Source organism: Cornus florida, unplaced genomic scaffold, assembly GCF_030987335.1.
Source record: "Cornus florida cultivar Cherokee Brave unplaced genomic scaffold, ASM3098733v1 CherokeeBrave_3.0.0_Hap2_Chr04, whole genome shotgun sequence".
In the NCBI taxonomy this organism is placed as follows: Eukaryota; Viridiplantae; Streptophyta; class Magnoliopsida; order Cornales; family Cornaceae; genus Cornus; species Cornus florida.
The window spans coordinates 18,515,847-18,540,802 of NW_026775574.1; the positions used below are offsets into that span (position 1 = coordinate 18,515,847).

The following is a 24,956-nucleotide window of genomic DNA, read 5'->3' on the forward strand; positions in this document are numbered from 1 at the left end:
GTGGTAATGAAGAAAGTAATAAAATTGTTAGATGCGGGAATCATCTACCCCATCTCTGATAGCAAGTGGGTAAGCCCCACACAAATTGTTCCCAAGAAATCCGGTCTCACCGTTGTTGAAAATTCAGTGGGTGAGCTCATGCCACAACGAACCACCACCGGGTGGCGTGTGTGTATTGATTACCGAAAGCTCAATTCGTCAACTAGGAAAGATCATTTTCCATTACCATTTATTGATCAAATCCTAGAAAGGCTAGCCGGCCAAAGTTACTATTGTTTTCTCGATGGTTATTCCGGCTATAACCAAGTGGCAATCGCCCCTCAAGATCAAGAGAAAACAACATTCACATGTTCCTTTGGAACTTTTGCATATCGACGCATGCCTTTTGGGCTATGCAATGCTCCTGCAACGTTTCAAAGATGTATGATGTCCATATTTTCCGATATGGTTGAAAAATTCTTAGAAGTTTTCATGGACGATTTTTCTGTCTTTGGCTCCTCCTTTGATTCTTGTCTCAGCAACTTATCTCTTGTACTCCAAAGATGTAAGGAGACAAATCTAATTCTAAGTTGGGAGAAAAGCCATTTCATAGTCCAAGAAGGCATTGTTCTAGGTCATGTCATCTCTAAACGGGGAATCGAGGTAGACAAGGCCAAAGTTGAGTTAATTTCTAATCTTCCTCTTCCTCTTCCGTCCGTCAAATTCGTTCTTTTCTTGGCCATGCCGGATTTTATCGTCGCTTCATCAAAGACTTTAGCAAAGTCTCACGGCCCTTGTGTAATCTCTTAGCCAAGGATGTTCCATTCGATTTTGATGAAGCTTGTATGGAAGCTTTCATTAAACTTCGCACTCTCCTCTCATCTGCCCCAATAATGAAACTGCCTAATTGGTGTCTTCCTTTTGAGATCATGTGTGATGCATCCGACTATGCATTAGGCGCGGTTTTGGGCCAACGTATGGACAAGCTCCCATACATCATTTATTACGCTAGTCGAACTCTTTCTGATGCTCAATTAAATTACACAACTACTGAAAAAGAGTTGCTAGCTGTAGTTTATGCCTTGGACAAATTTCGCTCCTATCTTCTAGGTTCCAAGGTCATAGTTTTCTCGGATCATGCCACCCTTCGGCATTTGCTATCAAAAAAAGAGACCAAACCCTGCTTGATTCGATGGATACTCTTACTTCAAGAGTTCGACATTGAAATTCGGGATAAAAAAGGGGCAGACAATGTTGTCGCCGATCATCTCTCTCGCTTACTCATTGAAAAATCGTTCGATTTCGCTGTTGTCCGTGATTCTTTTCCGGATGAGCAACTCTTCTAGATTTCCTATGCAAATCTTCCATGGTTTGCGGATATTGTTAACTACCTTGCGGTAGGTAAAATTCCAACTCATTGGTCCAAACAAGAGAAAGACCGGTTCTTTTCCTAAGTCAAGCATTTCTTTTGGGAAGATCCAGAGCTATTCAAATATTGCTCGGACCAAATCATTCGGCGATGTATTCCCGAAGTTGAGACCACAAGCATTCTCAATTTCTCTCATACTCTTGCTTGTGGAGGCCATTTCAGTGCCAAAAAGACCGCTCACGAAGTTCTTCAAAGCGGATTCTATTGGCCCTCCTTGTTTCGAGATGCATACAATTTCTGTAAATCATGTGAAAGATGCCAAAGGCTCGGATCCATGTCCCAAAGAGACATGATGCCCCTCAATTCCATATTAATAATTGAAATTTTTGATGTGTGGGGAATCGACTTCATGGGACCATTTCCATCTTCTTATGGCTACGAGTACATCCTTGTAGTGGTAGATTACATTTCCAAATAGGTGGAAGCCGCGGCCACAAGAACCAGTGATCTTAAAGTTGTGACCGAGTTCATTCAATCTAACATCTTTAGTCATTTTGGTACGCCCCGAGCAATCATCAGCGATGGCGGATCACATTTCAGAAATCGTTATCTTAAATCCGTCCTTTCTAAGTATTCCGTCATCCATAAGGTTGCTACACCTTACCATCCTCAAACGAGTGGTCAAGTAGAGGTTTTTAACCGGTAGATAAAGCACATTTTGGAAAAAACGGTTCGACCGTACCGCAAAGATTGGCCACTAAGACTAGACGATGCACTTTGGGCTTATCGGACGGCTTATAAGACACCCATTGGCATGTCACCATATCGACTTATCTTTGGCAAAGCGTGTCATCTTCCAGTAGAATTAGAGCACCGTGCTTTTTGGGCCATAAAAAGGCTAAATTTTGATCTTAAACAGGCTAGCTTTAATCGTGCTTTGCAACTGAATGAACTTGAGGAAATCCGAAATGATGCATACGAAAATGCTAAAATCTATAAGGCAAAGACTAAAGCTTTTCATGACAAGCACATTGTTAGCAAGTCTTTTGCCCCAGGACAGAAGGTTTGGCTTTTCAATTCCCGCTTGAAACTCTTTCCCGGTAAACTCCGGTCAAGATGGGATGGTCCTTACATCGTCACTACTGTCTTCCCTCATGGAGCCATCGAACTCCAAGATCCGGCAAGAGGATCGCTCTTTAAAGTTAATGGCCAATGGCTTAAGCTTTACATTGACGGCATAGTCCCAACCCAAAAAATTGAGGAAGTCCTCTTGAAGGACCCAATTTACGAGGATTGATGCCTGTTCTAGCTTCGTCTAGCTATCGACTTTAAATTTAGCACAGCATGAGAAGCACTTCTTTCTATTTCCAGGCTTCTCTACATTTTCATTGCCTGGGCTTTGAAATTTTCTGGGAAATTGCTAAGGAAAGCCAAAATTTAACCTTATCTGGAATTATCTTAAATTGTGTCCAACAATTCAAACTGGTTCTCTTAGGCCTTCTACAACCCTTGTTTTCATACTTGGAAATTTTTAGCTCCATCCGGCAATTTTATTGGATCTTTGGAATGCTTCACATGTGTATAACCTCTAATTTTTAATGCATTATTGGAAAATTTTCTCCAAATTCCATTCATGCATTGAAGAGATGTTGGCAAATTGGCAATTTCAGTCATTTCACCCAAGCTTTGCTCACTGGTCAAATTTCGAGCACTCAAAGTCCAAGCTTCGAGCACTTGAAACTTCTATTGTTCAGTTAAGAGCCTACTGTCTCAAGTTCGAGCCCTCGAAGTACACACTTCGAGCGCTCGAAAGTCCATCGAAGCTCACTGCCTCAACTTCGAGTGCTCGAAATGCACACTTCGAGCGCTTGAAACTCATTGCCTCAAGTTCGATTGCTCGAAGGCCTAACTTCGAGTGCTCGAACCCTCCTTCCCCACATTTTAAAATCTGCACTCTCTCTCTCCCGCATCTTTCCAGCTCCTCAACCCACGACCTCCTCCCTCCATTTCCAACTTCTCTCTCTCCCATTACTTCTCTTCTACCGCTCCACTCCCTCCATCAACCCACAACCTCAACCTCTGCACCTTCCTCTCTTCCTCCATTAACTCATACCCACATCCCACTTCTCTCCTTCATTTACCCACATCCCACTACTCTCTTTCCATAACTCATCCACCCATTTCACTCCTCTCCTTCTTCTTCATCCATCCCTATATATATGACCATCACCCCCACTATTCCTCCTCATTCCATCCATGTTTCTCTCCACTCTTCTTCCAAGGTATGTCTCTTCCCTCTTTCTCTTCAATCTTTGTGTTATTTATATTACATTTGAGGAGTATGGGCATCAAATCCTTGGAGTTTAATTGTGCTTGTTGCTATGCTCTATCATAGAGAGCATTGTGTCTGAAATTTTTTGGGTTTCTTCATAGATCCCTTTCATTCTGACATCCTTTTTTTCTTTATGCATACCAGGTGCTCGCTGAAATTCCCCAACCAAGTTCGCCTCTCCAAATGTCTCGTGCCGGCCCTTCCCGTCGTCCTAGACCCTCTGAGGATGTTCTTGTCGTTCTTTATGAACAGCCCCGAGCCCCTTGGCTCGACAAAAAGCTCAATTATGAGCTTCTCTTCCCGCTCACGGGTGTCTTTGACACTCTTCCCACCACTTCATGGGCTATCGCGGAGCTATTTAACCGGCGTCTTCAGCACATTTGGCAACCCGTTGCCAAGGTCACCTACCCCCGTGTGGTGCGGCTCTTTTTCCAGAATCTTAATTGCCCCGAAGAGCCGCCGGTCACTCTCACCACATCCATTGATGGCATCCCTTTTTCCTTTACTCTTGTTGACATGGTAGCGGTCTCTGGCTGTCCTCTGGAGTACCCCGATGACATTATCAATCGTGAGAATCTCCCTTTATATGAGGAGCCGGATACTTTAACTGTGGAACAGGTTGTCGCTGCCTTTTGCAACGTGGATGACCCTCATCGACCTCAGAGTTTTACCCTCAAATCCACCCTTCCGGAGCGAGTTTGGTTCCTTGACTCCGTTCTCAAGCATAATGTTTACCCCTTGGCACACAACACCGAGCGCCGAGGCCTGATGTTGCAAGCCTTGTATGCCATGGACCAAGGCAAATGGTTCTCTGTCCCAGAACTCATTTGGGACACATTTATGCGGTTTTGGGACGAGTGTATCAACGCACGGCAGCATCGTCTTAAAAATCGGCCTTTGCCATTACCATTCTTTGTTATCAAGCTCTTGAAGTACAAGGGCTTCATTGTTCCTCCTCATGAACCAAGGGGCAAAAAGATTCAAACTTTTACTCTCCGCCGGTGGACCAATGTTCTAAGCCATTCTTGGAACCCTCGGCTCGCTGCTCCTCCTTTGCCCCACTCTCCATCTCCTCTTTTTCTGAGGATGACCCCATGGCGGAGGACGCTGAAAGGGACGAACCTCCTGTTGATCTTCCGCCAGACCAAACCTTCATCCGGGCTAGTCTTGCCCGTCTTCATGAGCGGATGGATCGTTTTGAGATTTCTTTGGCCGACTACACTCGAACTGTGCGTGAGGACTACTTCCGTGCCGAAGAAGACCGTTGCCTTGCTGCCGACGACCGCCGGGTTGCGGCGGAGGACCGTCGCGTGGCATTGGAGGACCGGCGTGAGACTCAATCCCTCCTCAATGCCATCTTCGCCCATTTTCCTCCGGCCCCGTAGATAGTTGCCAGTGTTGAACTTTATCATTTTGTTTTGTATTTGTGTATGTTTCCTTTCTGTTTTTCTTTTACTTTTCAACTTTAGGATTGTGCTATGCATAAGTTGCTCTGGTTCAACATGATTGACTCTCAGTTCCTTTTGTAATCATGTTATTATGAATAAAAATCCTTTAGCATTTCTGTTATCTTCTTTTCTGAAATTTTTCATCCATATTTTACTGTTTGTTACTATTTTTGTCATTGTTCTGCCTTTTCTTCATGTCCCATTACAGGTGGCACATTTCAAGTTTGGGGGACGCATTTTGCACTTTTATATAGCTGGAAACCTTTGCCTTCGTCGCTCCACTTGGTATTTTTGTTCCTTTTATCCCCTATGCCCTTTATTTTTCCATCTTTGTCTCCTACATTGAGGACAATGTTTCCTTCCAGTTTGGGGGTGCAACTTGCATTGTTGGTTCCATATTTTTGCTAAGCAATGACAGTATAATTTGAAACTTGGCGGAGATAAAGCATATGTTTAATACCGTGGATATAGAAGTAATTGTGAATTTTTGAAAATAAAGAAAAATGTGATTTTAAAATGATCATGTGGATTCAAATTAGTCTATATAAATGTCTCAATTAGATTCTCGTTGTATTTTCCACTCTTTTATGCTTCACAATGCACAGATGCACATTGAAAACTTAACCGTGAGGCATGTAACTTGATTAACCGTGATCTTGACCTAGTCAATCTGAATTAATGAACCTAATAGATGGATACCTTTGGTGTGAAAAAAAAAAAAAATTGACCAGTTTGAGTTTGTAACCTTTCCAACTTGAGTTATTAAGCCCTAGGAGTGTCTCTACACTCAACACCCTAAAGCCATCTGGTTTGGGAGTTGTTGGCCTAACACTTGCTATATGGGTTGGTTAGAAAGCTTAAAAGACTTAGACATTGCACGGTCATTCAAAAATATTTTTATAAACATGGTTCGTTGGAGTTCGTAGCCTTGCCAATTCGAGCTATTAATCCCTAGGAGTGGCTCTACACTCAGCACCCTAAAGCCATCTGGTTTGGGAGTTGTTGGCCTAACGCTTGCTATACGGGTTGGTTAGAAAGCTTAAAGGATTTCAGCATTGCACAACCATTTTATGTATCATTTTTGAGTTAAAATAAACTGTCAACAAGTAACAAAGTTGTTTGTAAATTAATTCATGCCTTAGGGACTTCATTTAAAATGGAATTCAATGATTTGAAGACTTGTGTCTTGAAACTGGAAAAGGAAAGTAAAAGCCGCATGTTGTGAATCCAATCCACTTTTACTGAAACTAGAGTTGATTTCCAGTCAAGAGATGACAATTGAGTTATTTATATAGACTAGGATGTTGATGCGTGTTTATTGAAATGTGTTTAACCAATTTTTTTTGTATCAATGCTTCATATATGCATGGTAGTCTCCTCAATGACCCCATCTCCAGTCCTGTGTCTGTTTCAAGTTATATTCGAGCTATGTATATATTTCATTTTGCCATAGTTGATTTTGTGGTAGCATTTCCATTGTTGTCATTTCATTGAGTTTTTTCATTTTAGTTTTGCTAAGGGACTAGCAAAATGTAAGTTTGGGGGTGTGATAAGCGCCGAATATTGCATATTCAAGCGCCCTTAGCTACATTAGTTAAATCCATTATTTGATTATTCTTTATAAATTATCTTTATTTGCATGCTTTTATTTATTTTCAGGTTCATTGGCCAAAAAGGAGCAAAAATGGTGTTTTATTCAATCTTTGAATAGCAATGTGCTCAAGGCTAAGTTCTGGCAGCAACGGAATCTGACTTTGCTCACCATTTTTGATCTATCAAGCTCGAGAACTGGACTTCCATTAAAACATGACATATTTAGAGCTTCGATTTAACTTTCCAAATCTTCAAACAGTTTGTCATTTGGAGTTCGGAACCGAAAGTTATGGCTGTTCTACCAAAGTTGTGCAAAGTAGGTCAAGAGGAAGGAGCTCACTGGACTAACTTCGAGCCCTCAAAGTGCTTAGTTCGAGCGCTCGAACTCTGGGCAGATTCCTCTCCGGGAACCATCACTTCAGCCCACTTGCACCTTGTTTCCCTCATCTCTAATTTCCATCTTTATGGGTTGGTTGGAGATGTCTTTTGGTGGTTTTTTGTGCCTTGTTTGGTGGAGAGGAATGTCTACACAAAGGAGGGGAACCACACAAACAATATCATATCTCATCTTTGCAAGATTTTTGGAGAGAGAAAGGGGAGAAAAAGATAGAGTTCTTGAAGCCAAGGGAAGGGAGCTCGAAAATGGAGGTTGCAACCAAGCTTCTTCCTTCTTCTAAAGCTTCCATGGGTAACTAATCCTCCATATAGGGAGGTGATGAGGCCCCTCCCTTGTAAGCATGTTCTAATTTAGGCTATATTTTGGGGATTACAATGTATATTCTTTGGTCTTTTCATGGTCTAGAGCATTTTACCTTTTGTAATGGATCTTTATGTATTTAAATGATTAATGTTGAGTCAATTATCTATCTTTGATGGTTTATTCTTTTAATCATGTTGCTTGCACTCTCATGGTGACAATGGTAGTGAGATTATGGAATTGTTTTAATGGCATGGAGTTAGAGGACTTTGATAGATCATTGCTTAGGTGAAACCTTTGATGATTTATGCTTATTTCTTACCTTCATGTGCTTCATCATTTTATCTAGGGCTTGATAGTCTTTCATTCAAGTAAATGTGGTTAAGCTACACCTTAGTTAGGTAGTCTAAACATGTTCACCTTTGATGGATCATGCTTGCTTGAGATTTAATGAGCTTCTTGAGGATATTATAGCAACCAAGTGTGCTATGTATCATGACCATATATATATTGTTTTTCCCCCAATTTAGCTCTAATCTAGCATGTGTATAGGGATGGTGGCGGATTCACTTCCCTAGTCCTCTTTACTTGTATTTTATCTCCTTTAAACTCTTGCAAACTTTTACTTTATGCACTTTAATTTCATAGCTTAAGTGACAACCAACAAATCCTCATGAACGCCTCTATCATTCTAAAAAGACTCTAGACATTTAGGTTGCCATAGATTAGCGCAGTCCCAGTGGTTCGAATTACCCGACCAATAGCCCTATTTTACAATGATTCGTGCTATTGCGAAGGTTGATTTATAATTATAATCGACTTAACCGATCAGTGTGCCATAGTCTGCAAATAAAAATTTAAAAGTTAGTGCCAGCATATATAAAATATAAGGCACAATTTAGAAACATGTATGTCAAATAAGATAGACAAAACAAAATATCGCATGATTCTATGCAAGTGGCAGAATATGAAACATGCTAAACAATTTGAGTATGAAATGCATCCAATGTGGAATATCACAGGTATTGGGCATATATAAGGTAGCATGAACATAAGATAAGATGAATGAAGTGTGTATATGAGATCTGTGAAATTCGATCGATCAGAAAAAGAAATTAGATCGATCACAAAAGTTGGATCGATCGAGGGTTGAGTTGGATCGATCGCAAATATTCGATCAATCATAAATTTGTTCGATCGTTCGAACAATGTGACGATGAAACCCAACAGTCACAGATCTGTGACTTTTGAAGCATAGGGCCCACACGAGTGTGTTCGTGGGCCCTCCAACAACACAAATTAAGCCTAAATGCACTCCAAACGTGGCCCAAACACCCAAATGTAACAAAATCTATGCACACATATACACATATATAGATATATATAGACATGGATGCTAAAGCTTTGAGAATGGAAGATTCAACATGAGAGCAACATGATTACGACATTTGAAACAAGTATTGATGCATGAGAGTTCAATTCTAGGGAAGGATGTCTCGGATCTTACCTCAAGAGAGCGAGAGAATGGAGAATGAACTGAGATTATCTGAGATGAAGAGGGTGGAGATGAACTGAGATTCGAGATGCTTGGATCTCGCCGGAGGAGTTTCCGGAGCTAGGAGAGATGATTTACAGTGAAGAGGGACGAGAGGCTAGGGTTTGGTAAGTGAGATCAATCCAAATGATCGATCTTAAGACCCTTGGATCTATTTTTAAAAACATTTCCCGACTAGTTCGATCGATCGAAGATGAGTTGTGATCGATCGAACTTTGATGAACTCCTTTCAAAGTATTTTTGGATTTTTTTATTTTTATTTTTTTAAAATTTAATTAATCAAAAACTAAATAAATTAAAATATTTTTGAATTTTTGACAACTTGTTGAAAATTAAAACAAAATAAAATGAGAGTGAAAATAGAATAAAATAAAAATGAAAATATTTTTGGATTTTTGAAAAGTTGAAAAGTCAAACTAAAGTTAAAATAATGAAATGAAGATTTGTGATCGATCGAAACAAGAATTCGATCGATCAGACAGAGAGCAAAAATATGCAGGTTTTTGGTTCAAAAATTTGGCTAAGTGTTGGAACATGAGATCGATCGAACTGGAAAGTTAGATCGATCGAAGAACTTTCAGATCGATCTTGGAATGTTTCGAACGATTAGACAGAGAGCTAAAATATGCAGGTTTATGCAGGCTCAAATTTTTATTAAGTGTTGAGTCTTGAGATCGATCGAACCTGGAAGTTGGATTGATCGAAGATGTCTGATTGATCTAAGAATGAGTTCGAACAATGGGATAGAGAGCTGAGTTTGGATGCAGGTGGATGCAGGTCGAAAATTTTTCTAAGTGTTGAGTGCAATCCACAGTTCAATCGATCGAACTCTAATGTGAGATCGATCGAACTTTGCCAAATGCCTAATTATAACATAAAAGCTTATGCAATCCTCACCAAAGTTCCTTTCAATGTATGTGAACCTAAAACAAGTATCTAAACTTCGCAAGAAACAAAATGAAAGATAGAAATAGGGGAGGAATAAGGTTTTGACACCCTACGAATGCCTTTGCTAGTCTTTAACGTCTCTAGCAAGACGTTGGGCTCTTTTAGCCCGGGTCAAAGATCTTGTGGTGCATCCCCTCCTTGTTGGGGTGATAAATGCTTTGAACTCCACCCAACAAATGGTCCTTTGAAGAACTTGTTGGATCAAGCTCAAAAGAAGTTTTTGATCCTTTGTCTATGCAATTAAAACCTTTGGGCTTCCATGCCCTTTCAAAGCAAGAATTTGAAATAACACTTTGAGAATGCAAGGTTAAAGATGATCCTTTGGAAGTTTTGGTTTTACACAAAAGCTCATTTCCTTGGCAATGAAGATCATGACATTTTTCTACAACATTGACCTCTCCTTCATACTTGTCAAGTGAATTGGGTGTGGGATTAAAGATATTCAACTTTACTTTCATGTGGCCAAATGAAATCTTCATCACCCCTGTTCTACAATTGATGTTGGCATTGGCGGTTGCCAAGAAAGGACGGCCAAGAAAGGACGGCCAAGGATAATGGGAATTTGGCTCTTAAGATTGGAAACCGGTTCCGTGTCAATGACAACGAAATCAACCGGGAAGAAGAATTTGTCAATCTTGATCAAAACATCCTCAATGACACCCCTAGGTTTCTTAATGGATCGGTCGGCAAGTTGCAAAACTACCAACGTCGGTTTCAATTCACCTAGGCCCAATTTAACATAGACCAAATATGGAAGAAGGTTAACACTTGCTCCTAAGTCAAGAAGTGCCTGATTAATGATATGATCACCAATGATGCATGATGTAGTGGGTGAACCGGGGTCCTTAAACTTTGGAAGAGTGTTATGTTGCAAAATTGAGCTTACTTGCTTAGTCAAAACCACTTTTCTTGGTGCTTGGCTCTTGTTCTTCCGCTTTTGGGTGCACAAGTCTTTCAAGAATTTGGCATAAGCCGGAATTTGCTTGATTGCATCCAATAGTGGAAGGTTAACTTTCACTTGCCTAAACATTTCTATGATTTCATTGGTTTTTGCCTTTTGCTTGTCTTTTGAAATGGATCTTTTTAAGGCATCCGGAAATGGAACCTTTGGTTCAAACACTTTTTCAGAATTTTCTTTTGAACTCTCTTTAACACAAGAAGTTTTCAAATCATTTTTCAATAAAACCTTTTCAACATCATTTTTCAAAACTTCTTTTTTAAACACATTTTTCAAAACTTTCTCATTTGCAAGATCATGTGTATGCAATGAAGGAGGAATGGGATGTGAAACGGGACAGGTGGCAACTTGAGGTTGCACCGGTTCACTCTCTTCATTGGATATTTCAACTTGATTGTCCACAACTCTACCACTCAGCAAGGTAGTCACCGCATTAACATGTTCAATGGTATGCCCTTTCGCTGAGTAATGGGTTTTTCCACAACACATTGTTGTTTAAGTGGGGCATTAATGGGTATCTTTCCCTTCTCTCTTGCATTAAGAGTGCTTGTTATTTGCCCTACTTGGGTTTCTAGCTTAGCAATAGATTGAGAGTAAGAATGAAGTAATTGAGTGTTAGCCTCAAGAGTTCCCAAAACATTTAAAACTTTTTTCTTCAAAGGCGGGACTTCTAGTGTTTCCTTGGGAATAAGATTGGTTGGGAAAATGAGAATTAGCAAATTGATTCCCTTGTGATTGATAGGGTCTATAACCTTGGGATCCTTGGTTTTGAAGTGGAGGTGGAATGTATTTCCCTTGGAAACCGCCTTAGGAAGGGTTTAAGCCCTCTCCTTGGTTTTTACAAGAGAAATTCGGATGATTCTTCCAACTTGGATTATAATGAGTACCATAAGGATTGTTCCCTTGGTTTACAAAAGCCGCATTGACTTGTTCATTAGGTTCATTATGCACTTGTCCATGAGGGCAATGAGAAGTAGAATGAAGAACACTAGAACAAGTCATACATGTTTCATTTGATGCATGATGAGAATGGTTAGGAAAGGAAGATACTTGGTTCGCCGAGTTTTGGTTAATAAAAAATTGATCAAACCTTTGAGACAAAGACTTCATTTCGGTGGCTATTTCATTTGAATGTTCGACTTGATGTAAGCCTACACTCTTCCTACCTTGTGAATTTCTACCATTCTTAGATGATAGTGTTCTATGCAAAGAATTTTCACTCATGCTTTCATAAAGACGCCACATGTCATCCTCATGCCTATCAATGTAAGAGCCACCCATGGAAGTATCAACCATACCCTTATAGTTGTCTGATAAGCTCTTAAAGAAGTATTGAACTAATTGCCATTTGGGCATGTCATGATGTGGACACTTCCTAAGCAATTCATTGAAGCGTTCCCATGCCTCATGAAATGTTTCTCCATCCCCATGTGAAAATTCTCGAATTGAGGTTCTCATGGCATTGGTCTTAGAATCTGGATAGTACTTCTTCAAGAACTCTTGTTGCATTTTCGACCAAGAAGTGATTGAAAAAGGCCTAAGATTGTTAAACCAATATTTTGCTTTGTCCTTTAAGGTGAATGGAAAAAGTTTGAGTCTTAAGACCTCTTCCGGCATGTCCGTATATTTTACGGTGGAACATACTTCAAGAAATTCATCCAAATGCTTGTAAGGTTCTTCACTAGGAATTCCATGAAAGTTAGGAAGCATTTAAATAGTTTGTACTTTAATTTCATAATGATGTGCTCTAAATGGTGGCAATTGAATGCATGTGGGTGCATTGTGTTCATTAGGCACATAGTGATCTCTCAAAGCAAGAGGTGGATTAGCTACTTGAGGTGCAACATGAACACTTTGGTTATGAATTCCTTGATTAATGACGGGAGGTTGTGGAGCATACATTGGCCTTAGTATTCTATACGGAACTTGGCCTTGTTGTTGTGGTGGTTGGATGAATGGCCTTGGCATGCCTAATGGTACTTGTATGTTCTCATTGTGCACATTAGGATGAAGGATACCTTGTTGGTCTATGTGACCAATGTCCTCAACATGATCATCATTATGGTCATCCATTGAAAGATTGGCTCTATTTGAACTTCCTCTTCCCCTAGGATTTCTAACGATAGATTCAAGATGCAAATCAAAATGGGCAAGAGTTGGTCTCAATGAACGACGCACATGCATGCGTAAAACAAAACACAACAAACACAAATAATGACAAACACTATGCCTTCATAACAATGCAATTAGACTTCTTCCACAAACATTAAATTCATACTCCCATACTTTAACTCAATGATGCAAGACAATAAAAAATAAGCCTCCACGCGGGCCGACGATTTAACTAAGGGATTGAGTAAAGAAAATCTCACAAAAGTCCTTTAGCACTTCAACTCCAAATTTTAAAGCTTGGCTTAACAATTTTTTTTTTTTAAGTTTTAAGCATTTTTCCTTTCTTTGCTTGCTTGAATTGAATGCTCAATGGCTTCTTTGCTTGCTTCCTCTCCAACAATGTACCTAGTTAAGTAAGAACAACACAATAAGTAACCAAAAAGAAAAATAAAAATAAAGTAAAAACACGATCAAAAGAGTATTAATCCTAATCAATTCCACAAATCCGACGTTGCCAAATCTAATTAACAAATCCCCGGCAACGACACCAAAATTTAGCGATGCTCTACATAGCCGCTCGATACACGCCAAAATTGATGTAGTGAATGTGCGGTTTAAGGAAAGCCTTTTGGGTCAAGTGTAAATTTATAAAAAAACCACTACTAACACTACTACTAACGTAGCAAGAGTGAGTAGGGATCGTCCCAAGGGATTGTGGGGATTGAGCAATGTCGGAGTTGATTGTGGAATCGTTATTAGGGTTAGTAAGTCGAGTGATCAAACAATTGGTTGGTTGGTTGATTAAATGGCAACTAGATTAAACTAAGTAATAGCAAAAGAGTGCAATTAAGAGTAATTAAGAGAGAGAAGAGTCTTGGGGTTTAGAGATCACCACCAAGCAATGCATTTCTATATTATTGATAAGTGATTAATGAGGGCAATTAGGGTGTTGCAATATTGGTGTGTGTGTATTTGGTTGATTCAACAAGCAAGGATGACTAATTAAGCATGTATTGTCTAAACATCATGTGAAAGGCACAATATATCTAAGCTATGAAGCATATATTGTCTAATTAACATATGAAAGGCACAATAAATCAAACCAAGTCATTAATCATTTCATTAGGCTCACAATCCAAATACAACACAAGATTAGAGACATATGCTAATTGCATTCAAAAGCTTGGATCATCAAACAACAAGCATAGATTGTCCTCCCATTTAACACAACACTACAACTACACTACATCTAAACTACTAGCATGAAAGTAAACTAGGGAAGAGGTACAATCCATCAAGGAATCAGTATGAACCATCAAGAGAATCATAATAGCATTCCTTTAAGCACTATGTTTTGACAATCTCTAAATTCATAGCATCAATACACATAGACATGCATCAACAACACAAAATCTAGAGACAAGAACATGAACATTAATTCTAGCATACATAGACATATGAATGAATGAAATGATCAATTGGAAGCATTAAACCGCACAAATCATTGATTAAAAAAGATCTATATATATCAAAGTGTCAAAACATTAATTACAACACTAATCCCTCAATAATACACAAGATTAAGATATAGAAAGCATGCTTGGGGCTAACTCTAGCCCCAAGAGGATGTCTAGCCACTCATGGTAAGGATGCTCCAACCCGCAAGGGCTAACTCCATGGAAGAGGTTTGCTCCTTGTTGATGAAGATCTCCAATGGTGTCTCTAGCCTCCTCCTCCTCTAAACTTCCTCTCCAAGAGATGATATGAAAATAATGTTGGCTTCCCTTGAAAAAGCAAATCCTTATCCTTATATAGGTAGGTTAAAATGACATCCAAAATGAGCTGGGATCGTGCACACAATATTCCCTAATGATTGGATAAAAGACAACTTTCAATGAGATGGAATTTTAACTTTTTCACACTGGAGGAAGTTCGATCGATCGAAAGTAAGTGAGATCGATCGAACTTAGGCTAGATCGATCCAATTGGTTGAGCTTTTTGGAAAAAGACAAATCTGAGATATTTATGGAAAATTTTATGGGAAAAGGACAAAAGTGGTTCTTGGGTGGTACAGCTGTGGATAGAATCAATCATTTGGATAAGGACAAAGGTGTTCGATCGATCGAAGAATGATGTTGGATCGATTGAACTTTTGGACTTAAGTGCTTTGGGTCAAGGCTTGGATCTATCTTGAAGTGCTGAGATTGATCAATGTTCGATCGATCGAACCTTGGACTTGGATCGATCGAACTTGCTGCTTCACTTCATTTTGCTTCTTTCTTTCTCCACTTTGCTCATTTCTTTGTTTAATCTTAGAATTGCTTCAATTAAGCTCTTATTTGGCTGAGTTAGCTTATTTTCGGGATAAGTGCCTGAAAATGGAAATAATACGAAATCAATCTAAAATGGTAAAGTAAGATAGATAAAGGTACTAGAATGCCTAAGCTTAATGGGTTTAAATACGCACTTTTCAGTGCTCATCAACTGTATGCCTGAAAGAATGAAACGACGTCGACAATAACACAAGTTATCATGACCAAAAACAACTCACTCAGTGAATGCATAAAATAAGTAGCATGTCAATGTATGCAATATACAGTCATGCTAAAGTAGGTAAGCATATTCAACATGTTAAAACAACCAAGCATATATAACATGCTAATATAAACAAGCATATACCATATGCTAAGATAAACAAGCATATATCATATGCTAAGGCATTTAAAGTAAACTTCTAAACAAGTTGCCACATAAGTAAACAGACATGTTATCAAATCAAAACATGTTATCAAGAAGCATCTGTTATATCAAAGCAAGTAACAAAAGCATGATATTCACCCAAAACCCATCGTTCAAGGTATTCGAACCTAGGAGCTCTGATACCACCTGTGACGGCCCTGGTTTTTCAAGCTAGTGCGTCCTTTGATGAATAGAAGTTTGACCCAATAAGGAATCCGAATGCAGAAACAAAAACAGAAACCGAGTTTCTAGAGATGCATCTAAGATGCCAAAGTGACCTTCCATGAGGCCACGGAACTCAACGAGAACAACGTGGAAGAAAAAGATCAGAAAAAGACCAAATAAGCTTTTTAAATGGAAACAACGTCTTTACAAATGTACATCATCCCCAAGACACATCCGTGACTTCCCATGAAGTCACGGAACTCAAAAGAAAGCTTAGCGAAAACAATTTAAAAAGGAAAACCGGATAAGTTTAGCCCCAAGGGCAAAATCATAATTTCCAGCAATATTTGGGTGCTATTGAGCACACCATTGGATAGACAACGGAGAATTAATAAATTTTTTCTCATTCGGAGTCCAGACGAAGGAGAACAGACCCGGAGAAGAAATGGCGTCGTGGCAGCCCAAGGTACCAGGCCAGCAAGCCCATACGAGCCCACACGTGCGCCCATGCTTGCCCATGTGTGCGGTAAGGCAATGCTGACAGCAATAAAATTTTTTGATTTTTCTAGAACTGAGAGCAAATTTAGACCTTTAAATGAATTTTTTTTGCAAAAACACAAAGAAGAAACCCCTTTCAAATCAAGTTTTCTACCCGACCATTTTAAAAGAAAAATTTTAAACGCGCTATGAAATGCCCAGAATGCCCCTGGATCAATTTAGGTCAAAAATGATGAAAATGCAACTTTGCCCCAAGTGTTCATTTTACCCTAAATGCATTTCTAGGCTAAAAAGATTATGCACGCAAACGTATTTAGTGATTTTAAGTGTGCGGGAATGACCCGTGGGCCCCATAAATGCCCGATGCAAAATTTGACAAATCAAAAGCTCAAAAATGCCTACAAATGGACTTTAAAATGAGAATTTGAAACTCAAAATTACAATATGGTTTCAAATAACTGTTTGGCCTTGACCACACTTCATGCATGATTGAAGAGACCCTATGGAAGTGTTAAAACCCACTTCCCATCATCCATGCAAATGTAGTGACGTTAAAGTAAGGCATTTTCCTATTTTTCAATAAAATAAGCTTGAAAGTAAAAGTACTTAGATTGCAAAATAAATATCCTTGACCCATGGCCTCATCTCATACATGTCAAATACATCATAAAAGGTGTACTTATGTACACATTACATATTTAGAACCAAATATACAAGTTTTGACATATAAAGTTACAAATAGCATTTCATGCTAATATTTGCATGGATCCTATACTTCAAGTCTATAAGACATTCCAAAGCATAATGTGAATCCCAAATCTTGATTCTTGTACTTGAAAAATGTTCCCACTACATGGGTGAGTAACATAAAGCTACTCGTAGGAGATGAGCATGCATGGACCTAACGTTTTACTGTTCATTAAATTGATATAAATCAATACATACGGTCAATGCCACCTAGCGTCTATGTCAAAAGTGAGATTCAGGGAGCATCCTAAGCTACCTTAAAACATTTTTAGCATAAACCACATCATTCATGCAATTTAACAACATAGGAGCATATAGTGTAATGTAATGAGACATAGGTATTCAAAGTTATTAACTTGGAACCTAAAATGCGAAAACAACAGAAACAGTTCATGCCACCTAACGTCTGTGTTCCAAATGAGTTTAAGGAATCATCCTAGGCTACATTGAACAATTAAAACATAAATTACAATTTCAATGCAATTTAACAAACATTGAAACTTCCAATACAATGCAACAAAATATAGATTATCAAAACTATCCATTTGAAGCCTAAAATGCGTAAACAACTAAATATCACCATTTAGTAAAAATAGAACTTCTAGTGTAACGCATAAAAACATAGATTATCAAATTAAACCATTTGAAGTCTAAAATGCAGAAAATAACTAAATATAACAATTTAGTATCATTAGAACTTCTAATATAATGCATCAAGACATAGATTATCGAAGTTAATAACTTGAAATCTAAAATACAAAAATAACAAGTTATCACAATTTAGTGCCATTGACTTATAATCAAAAGTGAAATCAACAAAGGTGGATACTCAGATATCGATCGGATCAGACTGACACGGGGCTACTTTAGGGCTACTAACCCATGGGCAGCCTACCCTACATGCGCACTAGACTTATAGGAGGAACTCTCATCCCCCGTACTAGAATTATATCTTAGCTGTAGTCAAACATTTGATATCCCAAGTTTCCAAAATCAAGAAGTTATGCAACCACGTATATATTATCATATATATATATACAAGATAAAAGCTATCTATCATGCACAATTCAATTTTGGAAATACACAACACATGTTCTAAGTCCACAACTACTATGGCATGCAAAATGTCGAATTTTCAGTGTGCGATTCGTTACATGCTATAACAATGTTGTTCAATATTGAGAACACAACTTCATGCTTATAACACAAGCTCGGAATCATGATTTAAACATATAATCAACGTCAAATACATGATTAACACATTATGCAATAAAATCAAAAATTAATTAAATAACCTAATTAATTTCTCTAGATTTCAATTCTCATCCAAATAATCCTTAATTAACATATGTTGAACAACATAGCATGGTCATTACACAAACCAACTCAAAAACTTAATTAGGACATTGGAACTACAAAATAGAATTTAATTAAAACATGGTAATTAAGTCTCTAGATTCTAAAGCAACTCCAAATGGCTCCAATTAATATATACTAGTGAATAAATCCCAGTCATTGCAAATATCGAGTTAAAAACTTAATCAAATGCTTAGAACCATTAAATAGATTTTAATGAATTTATTTAATTAAAATCTCTTGATTTTTAAACTTATTCAAATGCTCTCAAATTACAGTATGTTAAAGAACATGCCAAAGCTTAATTTAATAGCATATCACAAGTTAATTCCATTCTAGATATAACTAGGTGAATTAAACTTTCATAGAAGAAAATAAATAAATAAAGTTTTCGATACTCATTTAAATATTCCAACTTCATATATGTTAATGAACATATCAAGGCCTAATTTAATATCACATTACAAGTTCATTACATGCTAATTACAGCCATTTGAATTAAATTTCATCTAAGATAATAATTAAATAAAAGTCTCAAAACTTATTAAATTACTCTTAATTAAATATATGTTAATGAATATATCAAGGCCTAATTAAATAATATGCCACAATTCAATTCCAATTTATATACAACCATGTGAATTAAATCTTTTACATAGAAAATAATTAAATTAAATTCTAGATAAAATACCTAAGCATATATACAAGTTGTATAAGCATGAAATGTGATGGTCCAGGTTTTTCAAGCCAGTGCGTCATGTGATGAACCGTAGTTTGACCCGATAACGGATCTGAAATGCGAAAGCAAAAACAGAAAACAAATCTCTAGGGATATACAACATTCCTAGGACACCAAAGTGACCTTTCATAAGGCCACGGAACTTCACGAGAACCGACGCGGAACAAAAGATCAGAAAAAGACCAAATAAGCCCCCAAGGGCAAAATAGTCTTTTATATGGAAACAACGTCTTTAGAAATGTACATCATTCCCAAGACACATCCGTGACTTCATAGGAAGTTATGAAACTCATAAGAAAGTATAGTAGAAGCAATTTTTAAAAAAAAAGGAAAAAAAACCAGACAAGTTTTGCCCCAAGGGCAATATAGTAATTTTTAACAAGATCTGGGTGCTACCGAGCACACCATTGGAAAGACAACAAATAATTAATCAAGTTAGACTTAAAAATCACTTGATTTGGAGTCCGGATGGAAGAGAAGAGTCAAAACAAAGTTTTGACGTTGCCGAGGCTGTGAATAGTGTTTTGACAGCAATGAATAGTAACCTGGGCAAAATACTGAAGTTCGTGTGCCGTTTTTAGGTACTAAATGATGTTTTTTTGGAAAAACACGAAGAAGAAACCCCCCTTAAAATAATTTTTCCAAGCTGACCATGTCAAAAGAAAAATTTATTTTTGACGTAAAATCTCCAAAATGCCCTTACAACAGACTTTTTCAAATAGTGCAGGTGCGCACAGGAAAACAGATTTGACGCAGGATTTTCGGGTCCAAGACGACTTTTTCTGGAAAAATGTTGTGAAGAAACCCCCCCTAAAATCACGTTTTCTATGTGACCATGTCAAGATCAGAATTTATTTTTCAAGGAAGTTTCCGAAATGCCCCTAAATCAGTTTAGACCAAGAGGGTTAAAACAAAAAGCTGCTACATGATTTTCTTTTGAAATATGCCAGAACAGAGAGCAAAACATTTTCTGGAAAAATACGAAGAAAAAACCCCCCCTAAAATCATGTTTTCTACCCGGCATCGCGGAAGAAAAAAAAAAAAAAAAAAAAACTGTGAAATGCCCAGAACGACCCTACCCAGTCTTGGCCAAAAACGAGGAAAATGTAACTTTTTTACCAAGTGTTCATTTGACCCTAAATGCATTTCTAGGCTAAAACGATTATGCACGCAAATGAATTTAGTGCTTTTAAACTCGCGGGAATGGTTCATGGCTCTCAAAAATGGCCGATGCAAAATCCGACCCCCGACGGCCAAAAAAGGCGAAAATGCACATGAAAAGGGAATTTTGAAACTTAAAATTATAAAATGGTTTCAAATTACCGTTTGGCCCTTGGCCACACTTCATGCATGATTAATGAGACCCTATGGAAGAATAAAAATGGAATTCATACACCCGATGCAAACATGGTGAGCCAATGGCTTGCCTTTTTTCAATATTTTCATAATATTTCATGAAGTCAAAAGTGACATAGGATACAAATTAGATGTCATTGGCCTATAGCCTTATCTCATACATGTCAAATATATTGTAAAGTGTGTACTTATGTACACATTACATGATTAGAATCAAATATACACATTTTGACATATAAGGCTACAAGTGGCATTTTCAAGCCAACATTTACAATAATTTGAAACCTTTAAGTCTATAAATCATCCAAGCACAATGTGAATCTTGAATCTTGATTCCTGTACTTGAAAAATGTCCCTACTACGTGGGTGAGTAACATAAAGCTACTCGTAGTAGATGAGCATGTAAAGACCTAACATTTTACAAACCTATTAAGTTGCTATAATTTAACTCAAATGGTCATGCCACCTACCGTCTATGTTGAAGGTGAGACTCAGGGATCATCCTAAGCTACCCTAGTATAAATTACATCATTCATGCAATTTAAACAATATAGGAGCATGCGGTACACGCAACAAGACATTCAATATACAAATATATGTACTCAAGTATACAATCAAGATTGAAAAGCACTTAAGATAAGTATAGAATATATAAGTATACTAGGTTATCTAGAAGTAAATCATCAATATACAAGGGTACATACTAAGTACACTATGCAATATTGAAATGGAAATGCAACACATAAATTCAAATATACATTTCAAAGTATACTAAACAATGTTGACATGCATGGCATACAAGTATACAAATCCAAGTATACTAAGCATTTTTGATATATAAGGTATACAAATATACAAATCCAAGTATACTAAGCAAGAAATGAAATATCATGCATCCAAGCACAAGTTAAAAGTAATTCACAATTACAAATAGGAATTGAATGCAAAATCAACTAATGGCGGAAAGACAAAGGACATATGATCTCAATGACCAAACAAGTGATCTTGGGTTACTAGCCTGCAAGGAACTACCTAGTGTGCACTATTTATTGTAAAGGGAACTCTCATCCCCTGTACTAGAGACATACTCTAGCCTTAATATATTACAATGTCCATACAAGCTTTCAAAAAATTATCAAGTTGTGCAACAAGTATATCACATATACACAATGCACATTGTCAATTACCATGCACAACCAAGTCATGAAATACACACAAGATATGCTCTAGACCTTCAAGCTACAATGGCATATTAAATGTCATAAAAGTATAATGTGTATACAGCAAGTTAAATCATAACTTATACTCATGGAATACCATCTTGTAATCATACACTAAGTTGCAAATTATAAATTAAGCAAGAATATAACATCAATGCTTAATTACCTCCATGAAAGCATACAAATGGAATTTAATTAAATTAAATAATTAAATTATCAAGATTACAAAGCAACTCCAAGAATCTTAAATATAATATATGTCAAAGGTCATAGTATGGCCTAATTTACCTTCAAGTTACAAACAAATTCTACCTTAGTTACAACAAGGTAAATTAAGAACAATACCAAGAAAATAATTAAATAAATTTCTTAAAACTCATTTAAATATTCTCAATTTAATATATATGATAGAACATGCCAAATCATCAATAATATCAAGTCAAAAATCCAATTAAGTGATTAGAACACTTAGTGTAAAATTAATTAATCTAATTAATTAATTTTCTCTAGATTTTAAAACAATTCCAAATGCCCTGAAATTCACATATGTTAAAGAACATACTAAGGCCTAATTTAATATCACATTACAAGTTGATTCCATGCTAGTTATAAACATGTGAATTAAATTTTCATTCAAGTGAAAGATTAATTAAAAGTTGCATTACTTATTCAAATCCTCCCAATTTAATATATGTTAACAAGCATATCAAGGCTTAATTTAATAGCATGCTACAATTTAATTTCAAACTATATACAACCATGAGAATTAAATCTTAAACATAGAAAATAATTAAATTAAATTCTAGAATTAATACAAAGGCATTCTTACAAGTTATATATGCTTATAAAACCATCAATACAACACATATTTAAACCTAAAACATCCCCTACCTCATTTTGTGATGAAATCACAAATCCCCACCGAAACGAAAACGCTCTGAATCCGACGATACTTCGGGGTTTTGTCGGGGACAACACCGTGAACATTAAAATCCAAAGAGGACCTACCAAAATCCTAACTTGACCTCAAACCCGAACTAAAAAATTGGCCAAAAACAGGCTCTAATAAGGGGGAAAGGTGTGCGTCATGAAGGCCTTCGATAAATGCTAAGGCACTACGACCTTTTACCTAAGGGAAGAAGGTTAATTTGGGAAAAGAGGGGTGGCAGCCATGGAAGGGCTGTGGAATCTAATCCAAAAATGTGGAGAAGAAGAGAAAAATTATGTTTTAATTTTTCAAACCCTCTATTTAAAGAAAATCTCAAAAAGTGCCCCGGATGGGTCCCGCCGGGTTCGGAAAAGTAGAATTTGAGTAGACGTGCTCAAATGGCAAAACACTGTGAATGAAAAAGGACCAAAATGAAAAGAAATGAATAACGGAAGAAGTGACGTGAAAACGGAGTCCTATATAGGTAGATATGCCCTAAACAAGTTTGGCGCTAACCGGGGCCGAAAACCCGAAAACTGTAGGGTTCGACCGCAAGACAATTCTAAGAGTACATGACTTGACAAAATGTGAAAATGAATACCGTATGAGGATCCAGGCTCAAAATGAGGTATTTTGCAATAACTTTTGTTAATTGCACAATGGCCCCTACAAAAAGGGATAAATGCAAAACTGCCCAGAATGAAAATATCTTCCAAAAGATATTTTCTTAAAAACCCCTAAAATAAAATATCTTCAAAAAATATTTATGAAAAACACCCTAAGAAATATCAATATTTTTGAAAAATCCTTTCATCCATGCCCCTACGGGAGAAAAAACAACCAGCGAGCTTTTCTTCAAAAGTAAAGCTACGCCTTTCGAGGAAATCAACTGGAATAAAAACTCGTGAAGTCAAAACTCAACTCCGAAGATGAACAGTGAGGTTATGCCAATAAAGTGGCAAACGGAGAAAAGGAAGAAAAATGCATAGTGTCGAAAAATGAAAAATTTGGAAATGACACGGTCCTTTAAGGAGGTTGTCAATACAAAGGAAAGAGTCTCGGAAACCATTTTCGAGCGCTTGGGACAATACTAGGTGATGAGTAACCGTACTTATAAAAGAAAAATCAACGAAAAAAATTTATCCATAAAAATCTGAGAAAAGGAAAGGAAGGAAAATGACCGGGTCATTACATAAAATACATTTAAAACAAAAATTATATAAATCTAAAACATTCTCTACCTCACTTTGAGATGAAATCTCAAATCCGCATCAAATTGGAGCCGCTCTGAATCCGACGATACTTCGGGGTTTTGTCGGGGACAATGAGGGAAACAACATTCACCCTTGAGGCATGAAATACCCCTAGTTTTAAAAATGGATATAAAATGAATTTAATTGTTTGTTTTATTGTATTTTAGGTGCTTACGTGGCTATGTGCTTATGTGGCGTTATGTTATATGCTTATTTGTTTTAATTGCTTATGTGATTTATTTGATTATTGGGTATTAAATGATGTGTTGTTTAATTGAATTATTTGTTTTTAATTTAATTGTATGCTTATGTGGTACTTGAAGTAATTGTTTATTTATTTTATTAAATAGTGTTTTGCATTTAAATTTTAAGGATGGACTTGGATAGTAGTAATGGATCAACAGTTAGGTCTCATGGACGACTTGAATAGGGGTTGTCTATGGGTACGGATAATTATGCATACATGGTTGGTTGTATATATACTTGAGTATATATGTTTTAGAGGATAGAGTATTACTATTATTAATTAATTATTTTTAATGATAATAATAGTAATATTATGTTAATAGGTTATATATATACTTATAAATTTTATACATATTTGGTTATCACGTATAGGATGTATAGGACCTTATATGTATATGTAATTATATTTTAATTTTCTTTTATTTTCTTTTATGATTAGCCGACTTAATATCGGGTTGGGATTAGGGTTTGTATAAGCCTATATGTACATATTAGGTTTGTCTGTCAAGGTTTGGAAAAAACCATATTCACGCCACTTTTTAGAGATCAACAGAGAGTTTGAGAGAAAAACTGAGAGTGGAAGCTAGGGTTTTGGCTTAGGGTTGAAAGGCTGGACCAAGGAGGAAGGAAGAGGGTCTGCTTGTGGATTAGAACCAGAGCAGTAGGAGGCTTGACGATAATCAGAGGTCGCCGGAAAGTCTAGGCAGAGGACGGTTAA

General features: G+C 37.1%; 1 pseudogene; it reads left to right on the forward strand.

Moving 5' to 3' along the window:
* Positions 1 to 12,233: 12,233 nt before the first annotated feature.
* Positions 12,234 to 12,332, forward strand: LOC132305723 (small nucleolar RNA R71; annotated as a pseudogene).
* The last annotated feature ends 12,624 nt before the right edge of the window (positions 12,333 to 24,956 follow it).